This window comes from Vanessa tameamea, chromosome 29 (assembly GCF_037043105.1).
Source record: "Vanessa tameamea isolate UH-Manoa-2023 chromosome 29, ilVanTame1 primary haplotype, whole genome shotgun sequence".
NCBI classification, from domain to species: domain Eukaryota; kingdom Metazoa; phylum Arthropoda; class Insecta; order Lepidoptera; family Nymphalidae; genus Vanessa; species Vanessa tameamea.
In genome coordinates this window covers 3,948,634-3,976,121 of record NC_087337.1, presented here as the reverse complement: position 1 = coordinate 3,976,121, position 27,488 = coordinate 3,948,634, and the positions used below count along the sequence as shown (strand labels likewise).

Here is a 27,488-nt window from a genome sequence, read left to right as displayed (position 1 = left end):
TATAATTTGGCATTGACTCTGGGCTTTTAATAAAACTATTAATGATATTGTACAAAAATGGATGAATGAATGTAAATTTCTTATACCAATAATTATGAATATTATCAGAACCTGGCGGTTTCCAATTATGCAATTTTCTTATAACTTCATTAAATGTCTCTAATGAAATAAATTCAAATACCATTTCCTGTGTTTTACATCTACTTTGTTCACTATTAATATATTTTATACATAATTATTAGTGTTATGTCTAATTGGATTTTCCCAAATGTTTGCCCAGTAATTTCGCAATTCTTCCGGATCTACATAAATTTGTGTATGGGATGAATTTGTAGGTGCTTGATTAGTGCTGTCATTCTTTAACTCTCGGTAAAATAGTTTTTCATTATTTATAAACCTACTATTTTGTGTTTTACGAAGTGTGCATTTGTTATATCTGGCTAAAGGACTACTGGTAACTGTAAGTTTTTGTTTAAGTGTATCTAAAAACTGCAATAGTGTTGTATTGGTGTTTACGTGTGTGGAATGAATTTTATATTGTTCGAGGATGGCTTCGACGTGTTTCGTTAACTTTCTACTTCTATTTCCGTTCATAAATTGTGTTAGTCTTCCTATTTTACGCCTTGAATCTTTTATTTTCCTTTCGAGTCTTATTTGCCACTTTGGTTTTCTTTCCTGATTCTGATTGCTACGTTCTATATGTGGGATTTGAATTTTAGCTCCATTCAATTTAGCTGCTGTCCATGCAGCGCAGCAGATAATCGTTTGTATTGACTTAAATTCTGTTTCTTTATTAATGTGTTCGGGTAATATTTTTTCATTAATATAATTTATTATTTTCGCTAATTTCTTTGATGACTTTTGTTTTGGTATTAAAGATCGATTAGTAGGATTTATGTTACTATAATACTCTATTGCTTGTTTAAACGTTTGCTCTATGTCATTGTTTATTATTAGTGGCTGTTGTGTAGGCAATGACGTATCCATTTGAAGGGTGTGATTATTGCATAAGTTAATATTAATTAACTCGGGATTATTTTCTGATATACTATTTTGGACCGTTGTATCGATTGTATTTGGTTTTATTTGTAAATCTTTAGCTACGTCTTGCTTGATTTCTTCAAGTCGCTCAATAGTAATATATTTATTATTAATAATAGCTCTTCGTTTATCGGCTATTTTTTGTTCGGATAAATTTGAAAGAGATGGAATCTCTCGATGAAATTCTTATGCAATTGTTTCCTACATGTCGTTAGATTAGTTTCCATTAATGTAACTCTGTAGTATATATTTATTACAGCTTCATTATGTTCCTCACTCCAATGCATACGAGTGTGTAACGGTGCATGTGTTATGAGTGTGTCATTTTGAGTGGAATGGGTATTTATTGGTTATAGGGCTTTGTGCAAGCCCGTCTGGGTAGGTACCACCCACTCATCAGATATTCTACCGCCAAACAGCAGTACACAGTATTATTGTGTTCCGGTTTGAAGGGTGAGTGAGCCAGTGCAACTACAGGCACATGGGACGTAACATCTTAGTTCCCAAGGTTGGTGGCGCATTGGTGATGTATGGAATGGTTAATATTTCTTACATGGCCATTGTCTATGGGCGGTGGTGACCACTTACCATCAGGTGTCCCATTTGTGCGTCCGCCTAACGACATCATAAAAAAAAAAAAAAAATTATAGTGGGTTGAAGATTTATGTTAAACGTCTGTAAATCGGATCTTACTTCTTCATATATACTTTTAATTGTATTCTGTCGCAGCAATTTGTTTCGTATTACGGCTAGTCGTTGATCGTCAACGCGTTGTCGGCTAACTTGCATATGAGGATATTTTTCGAGGAATTTTGTATGTAAATGTGATAAATAGGCTACGATATCTGTTTCCATGTTAGTAAGGTAGAGATAAGTGCACAGTATGAACTCATTCATATCTTGCGGCCATTTTTTGCGCTTAGTGCTAATGGTGGGCACAAGTTGTTCGACATTGGGTGTCTCCTGTGCAACACTCGTGAGCCACGTATTACCTGTAGATGTGGAAGGTGGAGGCCGATAAGATGTTTCTACGGAACTGTTAACGACTGTAATAGATTTTGCGATGGAAGCCCGCCTGTTCAACTTCTCATCGCCGATGGATCGCATGCTGTCACATCCAGCGTCGGCTCCAGATGTGCCCCGGCGACCTCCGGGTAGCGGCCGCAAATTGTATACTCGATTAGACATTTCTCCATAAAAAGGGTATCGGGATCGTTAGTAGGAAGGTGTACTATTTGTGTCAGATTTAAGCCACTGTAAATTTGTATCTCCCTAATGGGGTAGGTTTTACAGATGGTTAACCTTATTTATTGTATCTGCTTCCCGTAACCCCCCCACCACGACAAGGTGATCCCACGGGGGGTTATTATTATTATTATTGAGTTAATATTTAAATTTAGATTTTTTTAAATTTTCTAAATTGCTTTTAAATTCTACAGTAAGGATTTCAATTGTTATATAATTTAGTTATTAAAATAAATTATTATATTTTATATAGGTTAGTATTGTTTATATTTTTAAAGACAACAACTTGAATGTAAGCTATACTCGATTCCAACGAATAGAAAACATTTGACAGCAAATTGACGCGATATCATTGGTCGAGAGCTTGATTAATCTGTGATGTTCACTGTGGATTTGCGAAAGAATGGCGTTTTGAATGTCAATGGAACTGATCGGAATTTTGGAAGTAAAATTAAAGTGGATATAAGTAGTTAAGTGTAATAATGGTGTATTAATATAAATATATGTATATTAATCGTAAACTCTTATAAGTGCACAATTTAGCTGAGTTTTGTGAAAATTTCAACTGATTCTAAAAGACGGACAGCAGAGTCTTAGTAATAGGGTACCGTTTTACCATTTGATAACGCAACTCTAAAAAGGACGTATTATTAAATCACAGACAATTCTCTTTTTTTCATTTATTGGTATAGATAAACCTAAAATAGTAGAAAACTCGATTTTGATGAAGTTAAGACTATAAAGAAACCTCAGATTTGCGTATTCCATTTATTCTAACGTCAATCAAAAATACTTGGTGTTATTGAGTTCCGGTTTGAAGGGTGAGTGAGCCAGTGTAACAGGCACAGGGGACGTAACATATTAGCTCACAAGGTTGGTGAACACAGCCGTATGGGATAATTATTATTCCATACTATGATGGCCGAGATATAAGCCGAGATGGCCCAGTGGTTAGAACGCGTGCATCTTAACCGATGATTGCGGGTTCAAGCCCAGGCAAGCACCACTGAATTTACATGTGCTTAATTTGTGTTTATAATTCATCTCGTACTCGGCGGTGAAGGAAAACATCGTGAGGAAACCTGCATGTGTCTTATTTCAACGAAATTCTGCCACATGTGTATTCCACCAACCCGCATTGGAGCAGCGTGGTGGAATATGCTCCAAACCTTCTCCTCAAAGGGAGAGGAGGCCTTTAGCCCAGCAGTGGGAAATTTACAGACTGCTAATGTATGTAATGTATGTACTATGATGGTGATCACTTAAGATCAGATAGCCTTGCCAGTCAGATTAAAAAAAAAGAAACGCCTTTCTGTATTTCTTTGCATGTCATTAGCTTTCCAGTTAAAAATATAGGTCACAAGTGTTATTTTGAGTACCGCTGAACGATTGACAGTGGACACTGTTACGCAAGTTTGAGTTATTTTTAAAATGTAATTTTTTTAAATACGTGAACATACGTAAATGATATTACATTTTTAGTTATTTATTATGTGAAGAGGAAATTGATATCGATTTAAAAAGAACTTTGCCACAGATTAGTAAAAAAAAAATTTTGATATATGCAAAAAAAAACTATGGAATAATTTCTGATTACAAACATTACTGCTGCGTATTCTGAGTAACAAAAGGTGATTTAAAATTACGAAACTTGACACTATTTCTGTTCTTAGTTTTTTTTTTTTAATATTTTCAAAAAAAACAAAATTACGAACACCTAATACCTACTTACATTCATTTAAACTTTTCAAATAATGTTTTATTTATATTCTAATAGGTTTATCGTATTTGCTATTGAATTGCTTAGTTAATTAAATTGCCAATTGCCAATATCAGGATTGCTCATAAGCGGGCGTATATTCAAATTATTGTTCACAAATTCAGTAGGTTTTTAATTGAACAAATCAATTACATATATAATAGCACAATAGTCATAAATATCGTTTCTTTAAAATATAATATACACAAATACATATAAATCACTGAATTTATTACAAAAGAATAAAGAAATTAGTGATTCGTCGCATACGTGGTGCGCGGGAAAACTTGAATGTAACCGTCGATCCAAGATGGCCGCCTCGCTAGCATCGACGCGACGCTTCACTAGAGCGCCGTTCAACTCCCATTGACTCTCTTTTCCAACCAGTACGAATAAACAAGATGGCGCACCATGCGCCGTCAAATAGATAGACAATATGTTTTTAAGCGAATGATGTGTATATCTATAATAGTCACTCATACCAAATATAAGAAATCGTTTTAAGTGTAACATAGTTGTAAGTTTTTAATATATATGATGTTGATGTACTTATAAATAAATAAAATTGTGCAATTTAAGTTTGGATTAATACCGTATAGTTTATTGCATAGTGTGGATTTTATATAAGTCTTCGACCACAGGAGCCTTAGGGTTCAAGCTTGCTTCGTACAAAAATTCCATCACATTCGGTTCAGTAGCTAAGCCGTGAAAGACATATAGATAGTTACTTTTGCATATATATATTTATATGAATATTGCGTATTAAGGTGACCTTAGTTACCTCTAAGATTATTGTTCAAAGGTTCATTGACCTTTCCACGATATAGGCTTCGTGGGTCTACAAACAATAAATAATTCCGCATTCACTCAATCCATTCTTAGTGTAAGTAGGTCGACATAGCTCAGAGGATTAATCGGCTGAAGTGTTAGGGTCACATCTGTCGAAGAACCGATAGCCGTTGGGGCAAGAAGTTCTAGAGTGGAGACCGCGAATCGGCAAGCGTAGTGTAGGGCGCCCTGTGGCACAAGGATGATGTAAGAAGGTGGCTGGGAGCAAGTGGACGAGAAAGGACCGAGGATCGGGAAGAAAGGCCCATGTCCAGCAGTGGACTGCTACAGTTTAATTAAGATGATGATGCAGTTCAACCGTAGCGAGTTATCTCGTTTTGTTGTTGTCAAACAATATCCCGCCATCTTCTTTATACTTCTTCAAACTTCTAGAATTTACGCTAGCACTATCTACCGGTAGCTAGATATAAAGCAGATCCCGAGGTCCCGCGTTCAAGCCCCAGGTCACCGATAAAAAGATTTTGGGAATTTCTATCGATTTCTCAGTAATAGGCATCAGAGTCTTGATGTTGGAAGTATGTACACTCTCGTGCCTCGGAAAGCACGTGTTTGCCGTCTCGAATAGAGAGTGTACATGTGTTTACGCGCACAAAACATTTGACAGCGAATTGACGCGATATCATTGATCGAGAGCTTGAATAATCTATGATATTCACTATGGATTTGCGAAAAAATGGCGTTTTAAAAGTCGACGAATCTGTTATCGAAACTTTGGAAGTAAAATTAAAGTGGATATAAGTAGTTAAGTGTAATAGTGTTGTATTATAAATAAAGATATATTAATCATAAACTCCTAGTAGTGCACAATATAGCTGAGTTATTAGCAAATCGCATGAAATACGTAAATCTAAAGTTTGTTTATCTTTATGCCTACTACGATCGGTAAAGGGTTCTGTTTAATCTTTATTTGATTAAAAGCCGTTTGAGTACAAAAATCATGGCAATTTTAACATTTCGGTAATTATATTTTTCTTAACTATTGTAGGCTTATCTGGCGGATGTTTGAAAGTAATAACAGACACTGATTTTGCAACGATATTGCCATTTAAATTTATAGTTATATTCTTGAAAAGAAAGGTAAATTTAACAGCCTGTTAACATCCGTCTGTTGGGCAAAGACTCTCCCATTTGTGGAGTAGGTTTGGGGCTTACCATCACGCTACTCCAATGCCTATAATGATACACGTGGAAGACTGTCATCGATGACCGCCGAGCTCCAGATGAATTGTAAATACAAATTAAGCACATTAATTCAGTGGTGCTTGCCCCAGCTTTGAACTCAGAATATTGATTATAAATCACGTCTGCAAACTGGACCATCACGTCACATCTTCATTCGTTCTGCTCGACTTGGCCGGAAATGAAATCGCGAACAATTAAACGACTGTTCATAATAATAATAAATATAAATAATTGTAAAATAAACTGAAAAATTAACCTATTTTTTAAAGCATCTAAATATCCGAGTAAATATTTTAGTAAGAAATTTTATTCAAATAGTTAAAATATTCAATATGGCGGACGACAATGCGTCTATAAATACAAGTTTGCAACTTGTATTTATAGACGAGAGAACTACAGAACGAGCTTGTCTATGAATGGTCTAATGAGGTCTAAAACCCTTAATTATGTGCACGACAGGCCCACATACAATGCTTGTTCTTAAACGTAGTCTTAGCGAAAGTTAAGGGCGACCATTGACTCGAGACTCCGAATTCTTAATTTTATCAAACGGCAAAGCAATTTTCAATGCAATGAAAGCTTTAAAGTCTAACTGATTACAGTTATTAAGTCCTTCTTAATCTAGGCTGGATTTAAAAGTCTCCGTCACGGTAGCATGCGAAAGCGATCCCGTGGCGCCCGCCAATGATCGATATTCCAATAATTCATCTAAATCTGTTTAGCGGAGATATCAGATAGAGTTATTTTTAATTCATAATATTAATATAGTTATTAGATAGTTTGTTTTTAAAAGAGGTGTTTTTAAATAAATTGATTCATTTAAGTCGTTAGTGTGTAGATTCCCTTATATTAGACATTGCATCGATGGCTCAGTACGATCAAAGGGTTACCTTTGCGACGAATATAAAGTACACCAGTGTCGATCCACGATCAAACCGATTCTTATTTTCCGTCATAGGTAAACAGACTGGCAAATAGGCAACCTTTTTTTTATTGTATAGTTGGACGTGGTTACCAGCGCCCATAGACAATGGCGCCTTAAGGAATATTGTCCATTCCATACATTACCAATGCTCCAAAAACCCTGGGAACTAAGATGTTATGTCCCTTGTGCCTGTAGTTACACTGGCTCACTCAACTTTCAAACCGGAACACAATAATACTGAGTATTGTTGTTCGGCGGTAGAATACCTAATGAGTGGGTGGTACCTACCCAGGCGGGCTCGCCACAGCCCTACCACCAAGTAAAGTCCCACCTGAATCGAAGTCTTGCCCATCGACATTGTTAAATACAATATTAATCATTCCACATATCCTAAACGCGCCTCCAGTCTTAGAAAGAATGAAAACTTTATTAAGGACACGCACAATAATAAAAAAAATCCTATCAAAAAGTTAAAAAGGTATATATATTTAATATACAATAAAACACAAAAGGAAATAAAATATATTTGACAAGCAATGATAGTATTCGTGTTCTAATTAGGCGTATCATTCAGTTTCCAAGTTGGGTTCCAAAACTCAAAGATTTTCAATGGTACCCTATGTAGCTCCGACGGGCTGTGACAATCTGTCTAGTAGCTAAGATGTTATGTCCCTTGGGCAATCGGAACACAACAATACCAAATACTAGACAAAGCCCTACAGACATTAACAGCCTGTAAATTTCCCACTGCTGGGCTAAGGGCCTCCTCTCCCTTTGAGGAGAAGGTATGGAGCATATTCCACCACGCTGCTCCAATGTGGGTTGGTGGAATACACATGTGGCAATATTTCGTTGAAATTAGACACATGCAGGTTTCCTCACGATGTTTTCCTTCACCGCCGAGCACGAGATGAATTATAAACACAAATCAAGCACATGAAAATTCAGTGGTGCTTGCCTGGGTTTGAACCCGAAATCATCGGTTAAGATGCACGCGTTCTAACCACTGGGCCATCTCGGCTCGACAAAGCCCTACCACCCTAATACCATAACATCAACCACAAAAAGCTTAGTAACCTGGGCTTAGACCCGTAACCTTCAATTAATTTTAACATTTATATTTACATGAATAATATCAAATATGTCATCACAGTATCTGGTACATAATTGTTATCTCAAAATGATTGGCTCCTTGTTCGCTTATAGCTTACAAACCACAAAGATACATACACAACTATAGTGTTTTTAGGCTACTGCGGTTCTATTCTATAAGTCACAATGTCGAGTCTCAACACTCGTTGACAACTTACAATGTAAATCCATTTAAATGTGTGTCTTTATTCGATACTACCTGTCGCCCGAGGCAAAATATACTTCATTCGAGTAGACTTTTACAAGCACTTTTGAATCGTCATTTAACAAACTATATTAAGTGAAGCTACCACCGGTTCGGGATGTAGATTCTAACGAGAAGAACCGGCAAGAAAATCAGTAATTACTTTTTTCAATATTAAAAATATTTAAAATGCAAAGTTATGTTGGTTAAATACATTATATATGTTTATCCTGCCTGGTAGTCAACAAGTTTTAGCTCCACGCTTTTTTATCATTTATATAATATTTTATTGAATAATATGTTTTATTTTTCTATTAATGTATTTTTTACAATTGATTTGAGTTTCTGAATCGGCAAATTTAAGGAATGTACTTGAAGTTCAAGCTTGCTTTCTGCCAAGTCTAATTTAATTCTGTTCTAAGTTTTGGTTTTGAAAGAGCAACAGACAGACAGTGTTACTTTCGCATTTATAATATTAGATATTAGAATTATATTTACTTGCGTATCAATAACATTGATCATTTTAATAGAATCAGTGATAATCATTGTATTAAGACGAGACACAAGGTCAATTGCAGCGCTGGACCAAACGAGGCCACTTTCATTTCCAAGTCAAAATTAATAATTTACAATTTAACCTTATTTACGTAACGTTGAAATTGTTTTTAACTTGGCCAATTAAAAACTCCTATCAAAATATAGATAAATTTTTGATTTATTAAAATATCTCGGATTAAAATAGTTATTATACCCGTACGAAGTCTGGATAAGACCATTCATTATTTACGACCTCCTAAACGGTTAGACAGATTTCGATGTGAATTTTGACGTGTATTTGAGTGGGCTACTGGTGGTTTTGGAACGCATTGGGGACTGGGTTGGTATATATATTGGTATAATTGTAGCCAACATCACTTTCTGACACTTCACGATCGTGTTCAGTGGTCTTCGAGGTCTCCTCACATAATAGCTCCGCTGGTCTGAGTGTATTCCACCCAACGCCCACGCTATACCGTTACAGCCTTATTCCACATCTAGACATGCTTTAACCCACGTTGAATTGTATTACAATATTTCAAACCAACTGGTTTAACAAAACATTTGTTTTGGAAGCAAAACTTCGTTAGATAATTTCAAGGTCAGAACTTTGCAACTAATGTTTATTAATGAAGAAGGAGATGAACTGGAAATGCTGATTAACCACATTGCACCAATCTTATACCAGAAGATGCAGCACGTTTGTCTCGGGGATATTCCAGGTAATTATGTGGTTCCCTTGTGTATCCGGGGCATGAATGGGTTCAACTTTCCGTGTACAGTGACTTAACGTTTGCACTTGAAATACTTAAACTTATATGTAGTATAAAACTTTTCAAATATATATAAAGCTAAGACTTATTGCCTCCAATGATGACGCTGGTTTATTTACGTGCTCTCCGAGGCACGGATGTGTAAACACCAATTTCCAGACTCCTGCTATGCGGATGCTATTGAGAATTTGTCGGCAGAATTACCTAAACACTTTCTATGATCTGGGAATTGAAACCATTACCTTGGCCATAAGGCCAAGCTTTAAAGCTAGACTTTTTTTTTTTAATGTGGATACCTTCTAATAGGTACCCGGGTACTCTCGAGGAGGGTGATGTGGGGTTCTCAAATCTCATCCACTAAAATTGTGATGACCATCCCGGCAGCTGGTTCTAGGGACGTCTGGAATAGGACAAGCGAAACCATAACCTCACGCATCCTCGGCCCCAGGGTCAGGCCGTATCTTATAAGCGCCGGGCGTCGGTGCTGACTAGCTGGTCTGGCTGTCGAAGGTGACACATTCGACTAATGAGGCATTCATTGAGTATCTAACGGAGTTACAAAATATGAACCAATGAATAACAAATTTAGATATTTTTAACTTTGCTGATTCATAAATTCAAATCATTCATAAAAATTACATTAAAAAAAAATATATAACGGCGAGCCGGCAGTATTGTTTGGTTCGGGGTCACCATCTTCGTCATACATATTCACAAATAATACAACAAATCGATAGCTGGATTATCGTATATTGATTTTTACAATATTTCATTGGCCGCGACCACATCTGTCTTATCCTTCTTGACAACTGACATTTTATGTTTTTCTAACGTGACAAAGAGGGATTGACTTCACTGGCCATCCAGAATCAAATCTCAAAACTAAGAGATTACAATCAAAGTATATAATTATCTGACGCTGCGACATATATATTATTCAATACAAGATTACATAGATGATAAAAAAGCGTGGAGTTAATACTTGTTGACTTCCCAGCAGGATAAATTACATACATAAATAATTGTATTTAACTAACATAACTTTGTATTTAAATATTAAAAAAGTATTAGGTAACTATTCAGTTTCTCACCGGTTCTTAACGATAGAATCTACATTCCAAACCGGCGATAGCTTCACTTAATATAGTTTGTAAAATTACGATTTAAAAGTAAATGAATAAGGCATATTTTGATTTTGATTTTCATAAATTCTCGCATGAATGAGGAAAATTGTTAATGAAGAAATTACTCTGCAAAAGTCATACTTATACCACTGGCTGACTGACTGTATCCAGATCAAATAAGAAATTTAAAAAAAAAATCTAAAGGTAAGTAAACTCAAAAACGCTCGGGCCCAATATCCTGAGAGGAAATAAATACATTTCGTCAGCTCAAAGGAAGGATGTTCGATGTCAGTTACCCTATATCCTTATCCTATTTTATCGGATATCCGAAATAAATATCTATCCGAAACCGTAACCGAATCCGATACAATGTTTTTTGCAGTGTTTCATTTAAAGAGACTAATTATTTAATTTTTAATGCTGTTTGTGTCTCTGATTATACCTAAAACCAAATCATAGGCAAAACATTTCTAAATATTGTAACATTCGTTGTTGAAACTATCCGCTCCGATTTGCGGTCATATTTCATCTCAATAGATGACACTATGCAACATAAAGTCCGTTCGAATCTGATTACTTCGCAAATTGCAAATTGTTATGAACAGTGAACTCTTAATTATGTTACCATATTATTTATAAGTACAACTCGTTTTATATTCTGTTTAATATAGCAATCGAATAATCCATCATAATTTCGTATCCGTAACCGGTAAAATACTATTCATGTATCCGTAATCCGTATCCGTCAAATCCCTTTTTATGTATCCTAACAACGTCTACCAATTTGGATAATAAATTAAATAGTTAACACGTTAAAGCGTAACGAACTAACTTACATTTATAAAATTATTTGGGACGTTAACTCCGCACTCTGCAGACAAACTTGGGTTTTCGTATCTGATAACAAACATATACACACACTTGGCTTAAACATTCGCAGGTCAAAGTCGCAATACTATAAACTCATGAAGGATTCTTTGTTTAGGAGATAACATGCAACAAATGATTCGTTTCATAAACAATAACTGATTGTATGTCATATAATTTAATTAACATTTTCAAAGGTTGCTTTTTATTCGTATACTAACAGTCATGCGCAGCTTCGCTCGTAAAGTTTTAGGGGTAAAAAAGTTGCCTATGTCCTCCCTTGGAGTTCAAACTAGCTTCGAAATGTTATTAAAATCTGTTCAGTGGTTTCGCGGTGAAAGAACAACCGACGGACAGACAGATAATTAATCTTGTATTCTTCATTGTGGAGATATAATTAAAGGTTTTAACATTTCTTCTAGAACGGATAGTAAGTGGTCACCTATAGCCGCCTGCCATATGGCAGGAGGGAAGCCGCATTGGAAACACTGGCGAAGAGAGCGCAAAAACTACCAAAGAATTTTGGTTTTGAATACAACCTGAAAAAGGCCACTCACAGTTGAGATGAACATCACTTCTCGTAATCCACTTTTTGAATAAATTGCAAAAATTTTAAAATACTTAAAAGACCTTTAAATAAACTTTATCAATGTTTATTTTCCATAACACAAGTGCTTTAGCTACTTACATTGGGATCAGAGTAATGTATGTGATGTTGTCCAATATTTATTTATAAAAACTACCCAAATATATTTATAAGTACACTGGCTCACTCACCCTTCAAACCGTAACACAACCACACAGTATTGATGCTTAGTGCTAGAATATATGTTGAGAGGATGGTACCTAACCAGGTGAGCTTGCACAATGCCCAACCTCCAATTGAATGCAACATCTCGATCAACAGCGTTGTGACGTAAAAGGCGTATCTTGACACTATGACTGCGCTGAATGCAATCCAAGTTAAGTGATTCACAGGTTATGATGTCACAAACAGACCCACACGTTTTCGATCACTAAACTTCCTTTTAAGATACAAAAAATAAAACAAACGTTTTAAAATAATTTAAGGCTCATCGCAAACATAGTGTCAGAACGCGAACTTAAGACATTGAACTGTAAAATTTTAATTGTTTAAAGTGACTCAGTTAATAAAAAGCACGCAGAGCCGTCTCAAGCTATGCTGGGGCCCTTGGGTGCCCGTGATTTTGGGGCCCTTTTGGTAGATATTTACTACCATGTACAAATAATTTGCTTATAGCCAGGCTTTAAGTATAGGAATCTGATTGGTTGTACAATCTTATGGCTATAGTATAGCTATTTCTATCATGAAGAGCACGTCTATAGGTTTCTTTAATATCGACTATGGTTGGTCTACTTTTAATATCGACTATGGTCACTAGCCTTTTGATAAATATGTTAGTTATTTCTAACAGATATGACAATTTCGAAAATATAATGTATAGCAGTCAACGTGAGCATAAACGTGTGAAACAAATTGTGGGTTCTTCGGGGCCCTCTCAGGATGGGGGCACTGGGCACGTGCCCCGGGTGCCCTATGGTAAAGACGGCAATGATTGCACGTCTAAGTATACAACCGATCATCGTATCACGCACGTTGTGTAAAGGGCAAAGGGCTTACCTAGGAAACTCGTAATAATGAGAACAGTTTCGGACAATATAATGTCGCAGGTGCCATCTATTTCAAAATCAAAATATACTTTATTTAAGAAGTATTTTACAAACACTTTTGAATCGTCGTTTAACAAACTATATTAAGTGAAGCAGCCACCGGTTCGGAATGTAGATTCTACCGAGAAGAATCGGCAAGAAACTCAGTAATTACTTTTTTGCCATCTCTCAAGCTGGAAGCTGCTTTCCGCAGCGGTTGTCAAGTTGACATATTGATTTAAAAGTAATATGTTGTAAAATTTACTCGAATGAAATACGTTGGTCTTGAATTTTTTACAAATTTTCAATCGGAACGATCATCCCTCTTCGTTTTCTCCCCGCCAAGAGTTTAAATATCCCTTGTGCCTGTAGTCATACAGGCACAAGGCGATGTAATTTGAATTGTTAATAATTCTTACAGCCCTATTTTCTATGAGCGGCGGTAACCAGTTATCGTCAGGTGTCCCATTTTCCCGTCCTACTTATATCATAAAGATAAATAAAGACCAAATTAAATTAGTAAACTAGTCGGTGGCGCAATTAAAAGCAACATTTGTTTCGTCACGGATTAATTTATACCAGGAATTAGCATTAATATACCATACACGACCTCAATAATCCTTTTATGGGACAAATAAATATATATGTATGACTACAGCAGATTTGTTTTATGGTATGTGGACTGGCACTTGATGGTAAGTGGTCAATACTGCCCATAGATATTGGCGCTGTAAGAAATATTATTTAATAATAATACCATAGTTGGTTACCACCAACCTTGGTAACCAACTATGGTATTACGTCTTTTGTCAAAGTCAAAGTTAAAAGTAAATAATCATACGGTACCTATGTAAGAACAGATAAACAGACATACTGAAGACCACTGAGCTAATTAGGTCGTAATAGGGCCCAAAAACATTGAAAAGGCAGATGAGGCTACCGTTGACGAATTGCTAGTAAAGAGGGCAACTTCTAGGCCCGTACCCGGCTTGACCTTACAGAAGACTGCACTGCTGCAGACATACTCATCCGTCTTTTTTATGATATCGGTAGGCGGACGAGCAAATAGGTCACCTGATGGTAAGTGGTCAGCACCACCCATAGACAATGGCGCTGTAAGAAATATTAACCATTCGTTACCACCGCCACCAACCTCGGGAACTAAGATGTTATGTCCCTTGTGCCTGTAGTTACACTGGCTCACTCACCATTCAAACCGGAACACAACAATACTGAGAACTGCTGTTTGGCGGTAGAATATCTGATTAGTGGGTGGTACCTACCCAGACGGGCTTGCACATAGCCCTACCACCAAGTAAGTCGTAGTTGGGTAAAAAACGCACCGTGTGTAGCGAGCTTAACCGTCACCGTGCAAACTAAAACGATTTTAAATTAATATTGATTGTCAATTTGTCTGTCTGTCGACAATATCAACAGACGGACAAATTGACTTATTAACAGTTACATGGCGGTCGAATGCTTAGAGAAAATTATTTAGACGAGTTCGTCTTATAATAAAATTCCCTTGATATATTCGTTGCCTAGCAACAGCCTTCAAATGCTGCCTTGCTGGACTGAGTCTTATCATGCTGCTTCGCTCAGATGGAGGTTTCCTCACAAAGTCTTCCTTCTCTGTCGAACAAGAATGATCTGGAGTCATCCATGGCGGCTTGTTTCTTTTTGTACTTAGGATAACGTTTATGGGCTATTTGCGTGATTCTATCAGCTACCCATTTAATACGGTATTCGATCAATAGTTCATATCCCGATTCAGACTGGAACATTTTTTAATAATTTTAAATAAATAAATATTGGACAACATCACATACATTACTCTGATCCCAATGTAAGTAGCTAAAGCACTTGTGTTATGGAGAATCAGAAGTAACGACGGTACCACAAACACCCAGACCCGAGACAACATAGAAAACTAATGAACTTTTCCTACATCCACTCAGCCGGGAATCGAACCCGGGACCTCGGAGTGGCGTACCCATGAAAACCGGTGTACACACTACTCGACCACGGAGGTCGTCAATTTTGACTGGAGCCTTGTCACCCAGTCCGACCTTGATTGGATTTAAAAGGGAGCCAATGCATACATGGTTAACGCCTGCCCTGGCGTTGTGTCATCAGGTTAATGTATAGTAAATTTAAACCACAACAAGACAAAAGACAAACGAACTACATATGACGCAATGTCATTGGTACCGTTTTCTTATTCCCCCGAGTTGTGTTCCAGAGTTGACCCCCGTCGTGACTTATATGATATTATTAAGTATGTAAAAAATACATCGGTAAAGAAGGCATATTATTCGATACGAGATTATATTGATGATAAAAAAGCGTGGAGTTAATGCTTGTTGACTTCCAGGCAGGAGACATTATTTTTAGATGTTAAAAAGGAGTGTCTACTGAGCTACTCCTTTTCAACATCAACTGGTTCTTCTCGGTAGAATCTACATTCCGAACCGGCGGTAGCTTCACTTAATATAGTTTGTTAAATAACGATTCAAAAGTGCTTGTAAAATCCTACTTGAATAAAGTATATTTTGATTTTGATTTATAATCCCTACTAATATTAAAATGCGAAAGTAACTCTGTCTATTACTTCAGACTTAAACCGAGATTCCGGGAAAGCACATAGGTTAGTTTTTATCTTGAAATCAGCCCTTAGAGGTGTGAAAAGGGATCGGAATTACATAGATTTAACCCCTAGTAAAATGGAGGGTTGGAGGTTTGTGTGTTATAAAGTTTTTTGAATTTAAAGCTAAAAATTAATATTTTCTTTTATTTTACTTTTTTTTAAACAAAAAAATCCGCCTCTTTTATCTGAATTTTTGTTAATTAACTTTCACCAAATGTATTTTAGATGTGTGTTTGTCCGTTAGTCACTGATCTCCTTAATAAAAAAAAACTGTCAATAGCTAATGGGCGGAGAGTGCAGTGACAATACTTATATTATTTGGTTAGGGCAGTGCGCAGGACTGCAGCGACAAACAGATAGGTAGACTACCTGGGCGGCCCTGTATATATATACAGGTGGTTTCTATTGCAATTTAAAAATGGTTTTTATGTAATTCTGTTTCTTCTGAAGATACAGGTATATTTTTGTCTTTTTAAAATCTTATGTCTATGAAAAGATTAAATTATCTGCTATAAACATAGATAATAATAGATATAGACTTAACAGAAGAAGATAAAATAAGTTCTACTTCTTCGGCGTGATAAACATAATTAAAATCATAATTATTAGTGTGATTTTTTTTTCTTTTTTTCTACAATTTAACATTAATTTACAATTTAAATATCGAATTTAAAAATATAACATAAGGTGTGAAGTTGTCTATTACGGCGACTTGACAGTTGACACTCAACCGGCGGCTTAGCGAGCAACTTCATCGTGTAGACTGGTCACTGTGCGCGCGCATCAAAAAAATTCACACTAACATTTTTTTCATATCATATCAAAACAAATCAAAATATACTTTATTCAAGTAGGCTTTTACAAGCACTTTTGAATCGTCATTTAACAAACTATATAACGTGAAACTACCACCGGAAAAGAACCGGCAAGAAACTCAGTAGTTACTCTTTTTCAACATGTAAAAAATACAGTCATGTTAGTTAAATACAATTATATATGTATGTTATGTCTCCTGCCTGGAAGTCAACAAGCATTAACTCCACGCTTTTTTATCATCAATATAATCTCGTATCGAATAATATGCCTTCTTTACCAATGTATTTTTTACAATTGACTTGAATCTATGAAACGGCAAAGTTAAAAATGTCTGCGGAATTTTATTATAGAAGCGGATACCTTGCCCCAAGAATGATTTATTGACTTTGCGGAGTCGGAAACTTGGCGTTCTAAGCTTATCCTTACTTCTTGTGCACATACAATGATTATCACTGATTTTATCAAAGTGATCAATGCTACTGTGAATATACATAATATTGTTGTAAATATACTGTGATGCAACAGTCAGTATTCCTACTTTGTTTAAAACATCCCGAAGAGAGTCTAGCTCGAAGATTATAAATAGACCGGATTGGTCTCTTTTGTAAAATAAAAACGGATTCAATATCTGCAGCATTGCCCCAAAATAATATGCCATATGACATAATACTAGACAGACAGCAGTATAAAAAAAATCTCATATCAAGTTAAACAAAACGAACGCATTTATAACGATGTTTTTAATCGATTGTGTGTTCGTGAACACCCTGTACAAACCACTAATCATTCCCGCCAGTCATTTCGCCACCCCACACAAAGGGCCCAAGAAAGGTGTCAATTATATAATAACGTGTGCTTCGCTTTACGAGGACGGATAAAAAAAAAATACTGTTAAGTGTATTTTTAAGAGATTTGGTTCCGTAGGATAATGTATTAATTTTATCACATATTCTCAATGTATTATTTGCGTATATTACGACCGACCGAACCGGAAGGTAGACGACGCTGATTCAAAATGTCACTTTTTTGAATCGCGCTGTTCAGGTTTAAAAGAAATTAAATTATAGTTGTGAACATTGAATAGGTATTAACTATCAATCGTTATTAGAGTTTGTTTATGGAAGTGGTAAGCGGACGGGCCAATGATCCTCCTGATGGTTACTAAGATGTGATGTATCGTATACCTGTAGTTACGCTCAATAAAAATAAATATATATTGCTGCACCATTGACTGGTGTAAGCGTAATTCGTGATGAAACTTTAGCGAGTTGATTTGCGTACTTCCAAAAATTCCTGTTCCTAGAAGCCCATTTCACCATAATCAAACAAGCCCGGGTTTTTGCACCTTGTACACCCTGGATTTACCTACGACGGACCTAGCTATTACTAAATACCTATTTATAAAATAAATTTTAACAGCAGTTAATAGACATAAGTTTATTAACTTCAGTATACTTATTAAATCATAACGCGTCTATTTTCGTCAAAATATATAAAATTTATTAAAATTAAAATAAAACAAATTTATAATTAAAATTAATATTTCCATAGACGGACCCCTAATTCATAGACAGACATTTCGAAGACGGCGGCGAGTTAAAAAGGAAAACAAAATGGCGGAAGCAGTCAAGTGGAATGCTATTGATTCGATTTGAAAGAGATCGGGAGATCTTTTGCCTGAATGAATTGTAAGTTCTTGTTTATTCATTAGAATTTTATTATTAACACTTAATGCTCGAAGAACCGATGGCCGATGGGGCCGACGGGTTCTCGACTGGCGACCATGGACCGGAAGGCGCAGTGGCCCCCACAAGGTGGTCCGACGACCTGGTGAAGGTCGGGAAGCCGCTGGTTGCGGGCTGCAAGACCGGTCGTTGTGGCGATCTTTGGAGGTCTATGTCCAGCAGTGGACGCCCTTCGGCTAACATGAATGAATGAATGAATGAACTTAATGTGTAAGGGGTTTCGTTTTTAACCGACTTGGAAATAATAACGTTCTTTGAACGTGATATCTTTAACTGTCAAAGCTGAGCACGCAGTCACACGCACACTAGTAAAGTAGCGTGATATTCGGCGTGTCGGTCGTGGTCACACACACACCAAGATAATTCAGTCGTTTGTTTTAGTTCTTTTGCAGTGTGATACTCTATCAAGTGTTCATTCGCTACAAGCAGGTTCCCTCACGATGTTCTGCTTCACCGTGAGATGAATTATAAACACAAATAGCACGTGAAAATTCAGTGATGCCTGGGTTCGAACTCAGCAGTATCGCTTAAGAAACACGTATTTTAACCAGTGGGTTATCACGGCCTTAATAATAGTAATCTATACTCTATTCCAGCCATAAGAGGAGGAAAGCCGAACAAACAACATTTGACAGCGAATTGACGCGATATCATTGGTCGAGAGCTTGATTAATCTATGATATTCACTATGGATTTGGGTAAAAATGTCTCGATAGTTCTTACGTAAGACCAAAAAAATGCGCAAATTTAATTAATTAAAAAAAATGATTCCTTGAAACATAAACATTAAAATAAACCGAACGTGTATTCGTTTTTTTCCTTTAGATTCTTACGTAATAAATATTAAACAGGGGGGGGGGTCGGCCTATTCTTACTTTTTCTTATAATAGGGAGGGGACAAAAACAAGCGAAAATAGTCTTACGTAATAAATGAACGGCCCCTAGCTTGTGAGTGCGAACTGAGTTACAGAATAGATCTGCAGCGCTATATAATTCGACAAAACATTTCAAATTGCCATTGTTCTCACTGACAGATAACTCTTAAATATTTCACTTAGAAACCGTTGCCCTGAATTATTAATGTAATGTTTATTAATTCTACTCAGAACACACTATCCGGTATAGGGTTGCCAACTCTATCTAAGTCAAATCAAATTGCTCTATTCAATAAAGGTTACGCTTATTCATCGATTGTCAAATTATACGAATTTAAATTTTATACAAATAAATAATTTATCCAAACTTGACCTGAGAAGAACCGGCGAAAGAAACTCAGTAGTTTTTTTGTCATTTTGTATTTCCAATGATTAGTCGGTTTTATTCAGAATAAACAATATATATATTGTCGACAAATTATATAGGCGGACGTATGTTATATGTTATGCGGAGTATCTGATGGTAAGTGTTCGCAGTCCATAGTTCGCGCCGTAAAATATTCAACCATTCCTTAAATCGTGCCGACCTTAACCTTTAACTAAGATGTTCCATCCCTTGTGCATGGCTATTGGACATTAGATTTAAAAATCATAATTTCAAAATATGAAATATTTTTTAAAACATTAGTGTTGACAACCCTTGCCACACATCCATATGAATATAATAAAACTGAAGAGTTTGTTTGTTTGTTCGAACGCAATTAATTCTGGAACTATTATAATCGGATTTGAAAAAAAAATGGCATTCGATAGCCCAGTTCTTGTGGAGTTGTTAGCATCGTGCACATGATAGATCATTATGATTTCAATTAAAACATGTTTGTAAAAAGTGTTTCCTCATTCATTACAATCAATCATTGAGGGTGTAAAATTATTCTAAGTAAGTCCAATATTGTGCCAACCGAGATATAAAAGAATTGTGATTGGTCTATGGGGGCAGTTCTATCCGATCCGTAGGCGTCCTAAGCACGTCCTACACGATCCCGTCGACAGACTCACAGACTCACTGCCGACAACTCTATCTCGATAGGCAACACACACAACACACACCGATCCCGCCGGCGGGGTCGAGGTCCCTTATTCTTATCGACCCGTCGACGACGGCGTCCTAAGCCGAGGTCCGGCCTCACAGGACCCTTAGGACGAGCGTATTCAGAGCCTGAGTGGTCAACATCAAGGCTTGAGTAGTTTAGCTCGCCTACTCCGCCCGGTGACGCTGTAGAGGCCAATAGCGCCAAAAACAACACACAGTCCGAAAAAAAATAAATAAATTGGGGCAGTGTTGATCTTGCCTCCGAAGTGACTAGTTCTAAGTGAAGTACTTCGATTATTATTAAATAGGCTGTTCATAACATGGTTACATGACGTTACAGTTCATGATTGTTTGTATCGGATTATGTATATGTCGGATAAACATCAGATATATTGTTATTAATTTTCATCGTGTGGCCGTACAGTGGGTAATCGTAAAAATAACACTTATTATTAGACAATTAGGTTCACACAATGTAATCAAAATACGAATTATGATAACTTCAGCACTTGAGGAACGGTAGGACAGTTCCGTGACCTCACTCGGCTAATGCTCTGCAGTAAGTGTTCTATCTCGACCCGAGCGATGCCTTCACGACTCTGTCGAGAGCGCGCTGAAATTAGCACCGAACTACACCGAAGTCAAGTTCACAGCCGTAGGCTCGCTTATGGTTCCTTGTGTCGTGTCGTCGTAAGTGTCTGTACGCTTGACCGGATCTAGTACATCTTGCTACTTAAAGGGAGCTTGTGCAGTTACAGGATAGTTAGCTATGTCTCTTCAGTATAAGGTTTGATAAATAAAATATTCATATGGTGGAAGAGAGATCACATAATTGTCGTAAATTTTATTATACGCTCATGAGCGTTTAACAGGTACGAAACTGCGAGGAGCAGCTAGTCCTAACTTAATACTTTAAATGCGAAAGTAACTTTCTTCATTCGTTTGCTGATCTTAACCAGATCTTTGTTCTTTGATGGACATGCAATCGTTCGTTTATATTCGACACAGTTCGGACTAGACCGCAAGGGCCCCCGATATGACGCAGTGGGTACCGCTGGTTTTTTACTGGGTATTCATCGGTTCTACTGGGCATTCTAGGCACCGGTGTACCCCACTTTATGTGAGGGAAAGCCATCAAGCGTTATAACGAGATAAAAAAGAGGGATGCCGTGGGACACCCTGTTGGAACGAAGTTACTTCCAGTATATATTATGTATTAAATAACAGACTCAATGAAATCAATTAACAGCATTTGAGAATACTGATGCTAAATATACTACAGAATATATTTGTATACAGCGTTAACAACTTTTTTGTCATTAGAAAATACAAACCGCTATGTCCGTGCATTTTAAATCTGTAATATCTTCGAAAATATTAAATTAAATTACATGCTGTAAAGGGCTTTATTGATTTATATTCAATGCACAATATATTTAAGGTACTTATTGGATAAGTATATTAATCCTGTGATTTTAAGCAATACGGCATTAGCCGCCATTCACGATTTATATTTCGTAAAAAGTAAAGGATAAAAAATGGTTAATGTGGACTATCACTTAGAAATAGATATATCATTGCGGACATTTTTGTAAACCTTTTTAAGGTGTACAATACTGTAGTACATTATTTTTATCTATCTCGTAGGGTTTGTAATGTAAGCGCAAAAAATGTGTATATTTACGACATCACATTAGAAACCTCTAAAATTATCAGTGTTTCTCTACTATTTATTTATTTATTTATTTATACTTTATTGCACCCAAACTTAAAACTAAAAATTACAATATTGAAACAAAAAGTTGCATGAGGTGCAACAGGCGGCCTTATCGCTCAGCAGCGATCTCTTCCAGGCAACCTTTGGGCAGAGGATCATAATATTGTACATATAAACCTTCCTCTTGAATCAGTCCATCTATTTAAAAAAAAAAACGCATCAAAATCCGTTGCGTAGTTCTAAAGATGTAAGCATACACAGGGACAGACAAACAGAGCCAAGAGACTTTGTTTTATACTATCTTGTGAATATACCGAGAGGGAAAAACGTGGAGAGGGCATAACCCTTTTTCTTTAAATGATTTCTGCCAGTTCACTCCACTGAACGCCGGCTAAAAGAATTTTGTTCCAAAAGGTTCCGTACTGTACTCAACCGATTATCGTGAAACTTTACGTAAACGTGGTCACAAATAGAGAAAGGACGCCTAACTCCTACCTGTCATTACAAGCGGGCGAAACCGCGGCCGGGCACTAGTATATTATAAATGCAAATTTCGGAATTGTATCCTGTTCCCCGATAAAGAACTGGATTGTGTTAATTTTACAGGCGATTATTTAACTTGTACTGTTTGTATGTTTGAGTTAAACTTAAAACAGTTGTCAGTAACCGATCGGGTTGAAACTTCGTACCCAGTGTGCTGGTGTGTATATAACCAATATAATATGGATACTGATTTAACTGACGTGTCTTGATAAAGAGTGCATCTTAACCGATGATTGCGGGTTCAAACCCAGGCAAGCACCACTGAATTTCAATGTGTTTAATTTGTTTTTATAACTCATCTCTTGCTCGACGATAACGGAAAACATCGTGAGGAAACCTGCATGTGTCTAATTTCAACGAGATTTTGCCACATGCGAATCCACCAAACCGCATTGGAGCAGCGTGGTAGAGTATGCTCCTAACCTTTTCCTCAAAGAAAGAGGAGGCCTTAGCTCTTAATTGTTGTTGTAGTGTCTTGATGAAGAACGGCAGGAGGCTCTATTTTGCCGTTGACCTCTGTCCGCCTCGCTCTATTGTACCTCTATCTTTCTTTATCTCAAGTGTGCGGGGCGCGTTATCATTGTAACAATTTATTTATTAATTTAATTAACGAACCTCCATATATGTTAACTGTTGTAATAAGTTCAACTTGGTGGTAGGGCTCCGTGCAAGCCCGTCTGGGTCACCCGCTCACCATACATTCTATCATCAAACAGTAGTATTATTGTTGTGTGGGCTTGAAGGTGTGTGAGTCGGTGGACAGAAAATCTTCAACTTCAGCTCCAAAGGAAACATTTTGCTTGTCCATCTGCCTCTCTGAATCGCAATGATCAGTTTTTAAGCTAAATAAGCGCGAACTCTTGGTGCACAAGACGTATGCACTAGTTTCTTAGAAGTTCTTAGAAGGTCGGTAGAATATCTGATGACTTGGTGGTACGCACACAAAGCCCTGCCACCAAGTGAAAACTTTCGTATCATAGAATTCGATCATACTTGTATTCCACTGTTCCGGTTCAAAGGGTGAGTCTAATTAATATTCGAGGTGCTAAGATAAATTATCTACGTTGACCTTGAATTAACTTGATACGATTAAAGGAGATCATTAATTGTATATTTAAGTAGTTTTTAATTGTATATTTAAAATTGTATAATTAAGTAATTAATTGTATTTAAATGGCTATACTACACGGGGCCAGATTTAGGGAAGGGCAACCGGGGCAACTGCCCTGGGTAACTGGGTAACTGCCATTGTTTGTCGGTAAATTACTGCTAGAACTTATCTTATAGGAAGTTGCAGCTTATTTCACCACGCTGCTACAAAATCAAAATATACTTTATTTAAGTAGGCCTTTACAAGCACTTTTGAATCGTCATTTAACAAGATATATTAAGTAAAGCTACTACCGGTCCGGAACGTAGATTATACCGAGAAGAACCGGCAAGAAACTCAGTAGTTACTCTCTTTCAACATCTAAGAATACAGTCATGTTAGTTAAATACAATTATATATGTATGTTATGTCTCCTGCCTGGAAGTCAACAAGCATTAACTCCACGCTTTATTAACATCTGTATAATCTCGTATCCAATAATATGCCTTCTTTACCAATGTATTTTTTACAAATGATTTGAATTTATGAAACGGCAAAGTTAAAAATGTCTGCGGAATTTTATTACAGAAACGGATACATTGCCCCAATAATAATTTATTGACTTTGCGGAGTCGGAAACTTGGCTTACAATACGGGTTAGTGGATGAATTTCGTCTAACACGTGCAGGCTGTATCACTGTTGAGCACCAGATAAATTATAAACCCATCATGCACTCATGCACAAGATATTATTTGACTTGAACTTCTCCGGTTAATATTCAAGTGTTCTCTATTGGGGCATCATGTCCTTTGTATATATTTATCTAGTATTTTATAATATTTTAATCAATTGATTTGAATGTATGAATCGGTAAAGTTAAATAATCATTGACTTTGTAAAGTGTGAAAAACAAACTTATAAATAAACTAAGTTTCGCTTATAATACTGATAAATATGGACGCAAATGTATTATTCAACAGATGCCGTACATTTCCGCGTCTATCGCGCACATTTAGATATCTTGTAACATCTGTGATAATACTTAAATTAAATTCGCGGCTATTTGACTGGTTTTTTTTTTTTTTTATTCTTTTTATCTGATGGAAAGTGACTACCACCGCCCATGGACATCTGCAACACCGGGGGGCTTGCAGGTGCGTTGCCGGCCTTTCAGGAAAGAGTACGCTCTTTTCTTGAAGGTTTTATGTTTGTATATTATTTAGTAGAGGTTAAGGAACCCAGTAAAAGTCGTGTTTTTTAATTCTAGTAAGTATTTGGTGAAAAATAAAAAATTAAATAATTAAATAGCGCGCGAAAACGCAACTTTGACAATATGGCGCTGCAACGGGGTCGGTGACGTCACTTGCCTGTATTGTAATCTGCGGCACATATAATCCACATACAGTAGGCAAACGAGGTTAACAAGTAAGTGACGTCATCATAAACCCGACCATCCAGGATCGTTTTGTGTCACGTGAAAAACGTTTGAGAAAATGCATTTTTTATTTATGGATTTTTGAATAAATTAATTATTATTTTCAACTTTCGTTAATAAATAACCATTTTTAAACTCGTAATGTATACTGATTACAACAATTGACACTTATTTATCGCATTGTCAAATAGCCTATTGTCAAAGCGAGTGAATCTGTCAAACGGCGCTAATACTTCAATACTAAAACCTTCTCGGACCCGCGCTGGATATTATTTTATAAGTTTTATGTATATTGTAAAGGAACTTCTTGTTTATTTATATAGATTATATAATTAATACGAATAAAGCTATCAGTATCAGATGACCCAATTATGACATCTGTATATTATTTGTAACATTTAAAAAAAAGTTTGTGTAACAATTCCATGTTGATAAATTAAAAAGTATATAAAAAAAAAATTCTGTTGCAATTTGTACAAGAACAAAACGTTTTTATTATAAAATAATTCAACATAACATATTACTACATCTATTTAAGTAATTGTATGATAGTTTATTTTATTGTACATTTTTATCTTAATAGATTATAAAGGTGAACACGTATATAACAACAAAAAAACCACAACTTTCTGTTTTTTTTTTAATCTAGTTGGTAATACGATTAAAGAGTGACTAGAATTACATTATCCAATAGCAAACTTTTTTTTTAAATCATGTGTTAACAAAAAATACATTCAGCCACATAAAAATGCCGTTGCTTATCATATTTAAATGCTAATTATTAATTATTACAGCATTTTCCTTTCACAATAATTACTTCTATGTTGTTTAATTAATTACTATCATAATTTCTCTCTGCAAACATTGCTATGAATTATCATATGAAAGATTGAACCACTTTTTTTAATCGCATTCTTTAAGCCGTGTACAGATAACAAAAAAAAAGTGTTGAGCATATTATATTACGATTTGCACAACATTTTTAATCGGAACATTCTAGAATTTAAATAAAATCCATTAAAAAAATAACTAATATTTAATTGGTATATTTTTACACAATTTAAGTACCTAGATAAATAAATTGTATCCCAATTGGTTCCCATGTGTATAGAAATATGTCTTGTGTGGTGTAAACCTTGCTTTAAACAGGTAAGAAAAGACGCGGGCGAAAGTTACACTGTCTTTTTTTAATCTCGATCATACGAAACGTTGACCACGCTGGCATCAGCCATTCAGGTTAGGTTAGTATCGGCCGAGCGCCCGTCGAGTAAGGGTGTATAAATTTTCGCGGCGAAACGTCGCGCCAAAATTACGAAATTGTGTTTAAAACTTTTGCGAATAAAAATTCTCATGTGTTACTAACGTTTAAATAGTTTTAATCAATCATATTGTTTAAAGTGAAGTGTTTCTTATTAATATATATAATTCGGAAATGATTAAAGGTGATTTATTTCGTGTAAAATGCAAGTTGCATAAGTGATCTTTGAAAGCTGAATTCTTGTAAGGTGAGTTGTAAATTTTTTTCAATGTTGCGTTAAAGGGCAGGTACTTAAATATGTCCACTCGTATTCGAATTAATACCATTTTTGGTGTAATTGTAATACCATTAAAAATTACCCAGCTAATTATCACGTTTTACAAATTTATGTAAATATGAGAATAAAACATATTTAAGATTTTTACTATTGAATTAATTATGAATAATTAGTATTAATTATCTTGTGTGTAAATCCAAATACACATTTAAATTAATTACAACGCATTTTAATACAATTGTAAAATGTACCTAGATAATAAAAATATTAATATATTTTTTTAATCTAAATTACATCAAAGTCCGTACTAAAATTATAAATAATAACGCTTAAGTCTTATAAACCAAAAATTTATAAATTTATTTCAAAGTACAAGCAAAGTTACAAATCAAAGATTAATGTACATCACACATGTACCTACCTTTTAACGAGATAGTAACTTTTTTTTACTTGAATGGCAAACAGTTTAAGGAATAAAAACTTATTTTAATTGGTCTAAACTCAGCTTATATTCATACAATTCTATGTTTAGTTATCTGTGGTAATAATTGTATCAATATAAAAATACAGGAAAGTTATTATTTACAATTAAAAACCCGTTTAAAGGTTCAATGTTACGTCTTACGTCTTGCATGCTTTATAAGAGTGTAAATTTACAATTTTAATATGAAACTCGAATGAG

The 27,488-nt window shown here is 35.7% G+C and overlaps 2 protein-coding genes across 4 annotated transcripts in view; one reads left to right on the top strand and one right to left on the bottom strand.

Moving 5' to 3' along the window:
• The window catches only part of LOC113396857 (UDP-glucosyltransferase 2-like), a 191,513-nt gene that overhangs the window by 46,000 nt on the left and 118,025 nt on the right, over positions 1-27,488 (bottom strand). The gene's annotated exons all lie outside the window — the stretch shown is intronic.
• The window catches only part of LOC113396869 (uncharacterized), a 76,684-nt gene continuing 75,709 nt past the window's right edge, over positions 26,514-27,488 (top strand). For all 3 annotated transcript variants that reach the window (XM_064219702.1, XM_064219703.1, XM_064219701.1), the window contains exon 1: positions 26,514-26,776. The gene's annotated coding sequence lies outside the window, so the exon portion shown is untranslated. The remainder of the gene's footprint in view (positions 26,777-27,488) is intronic.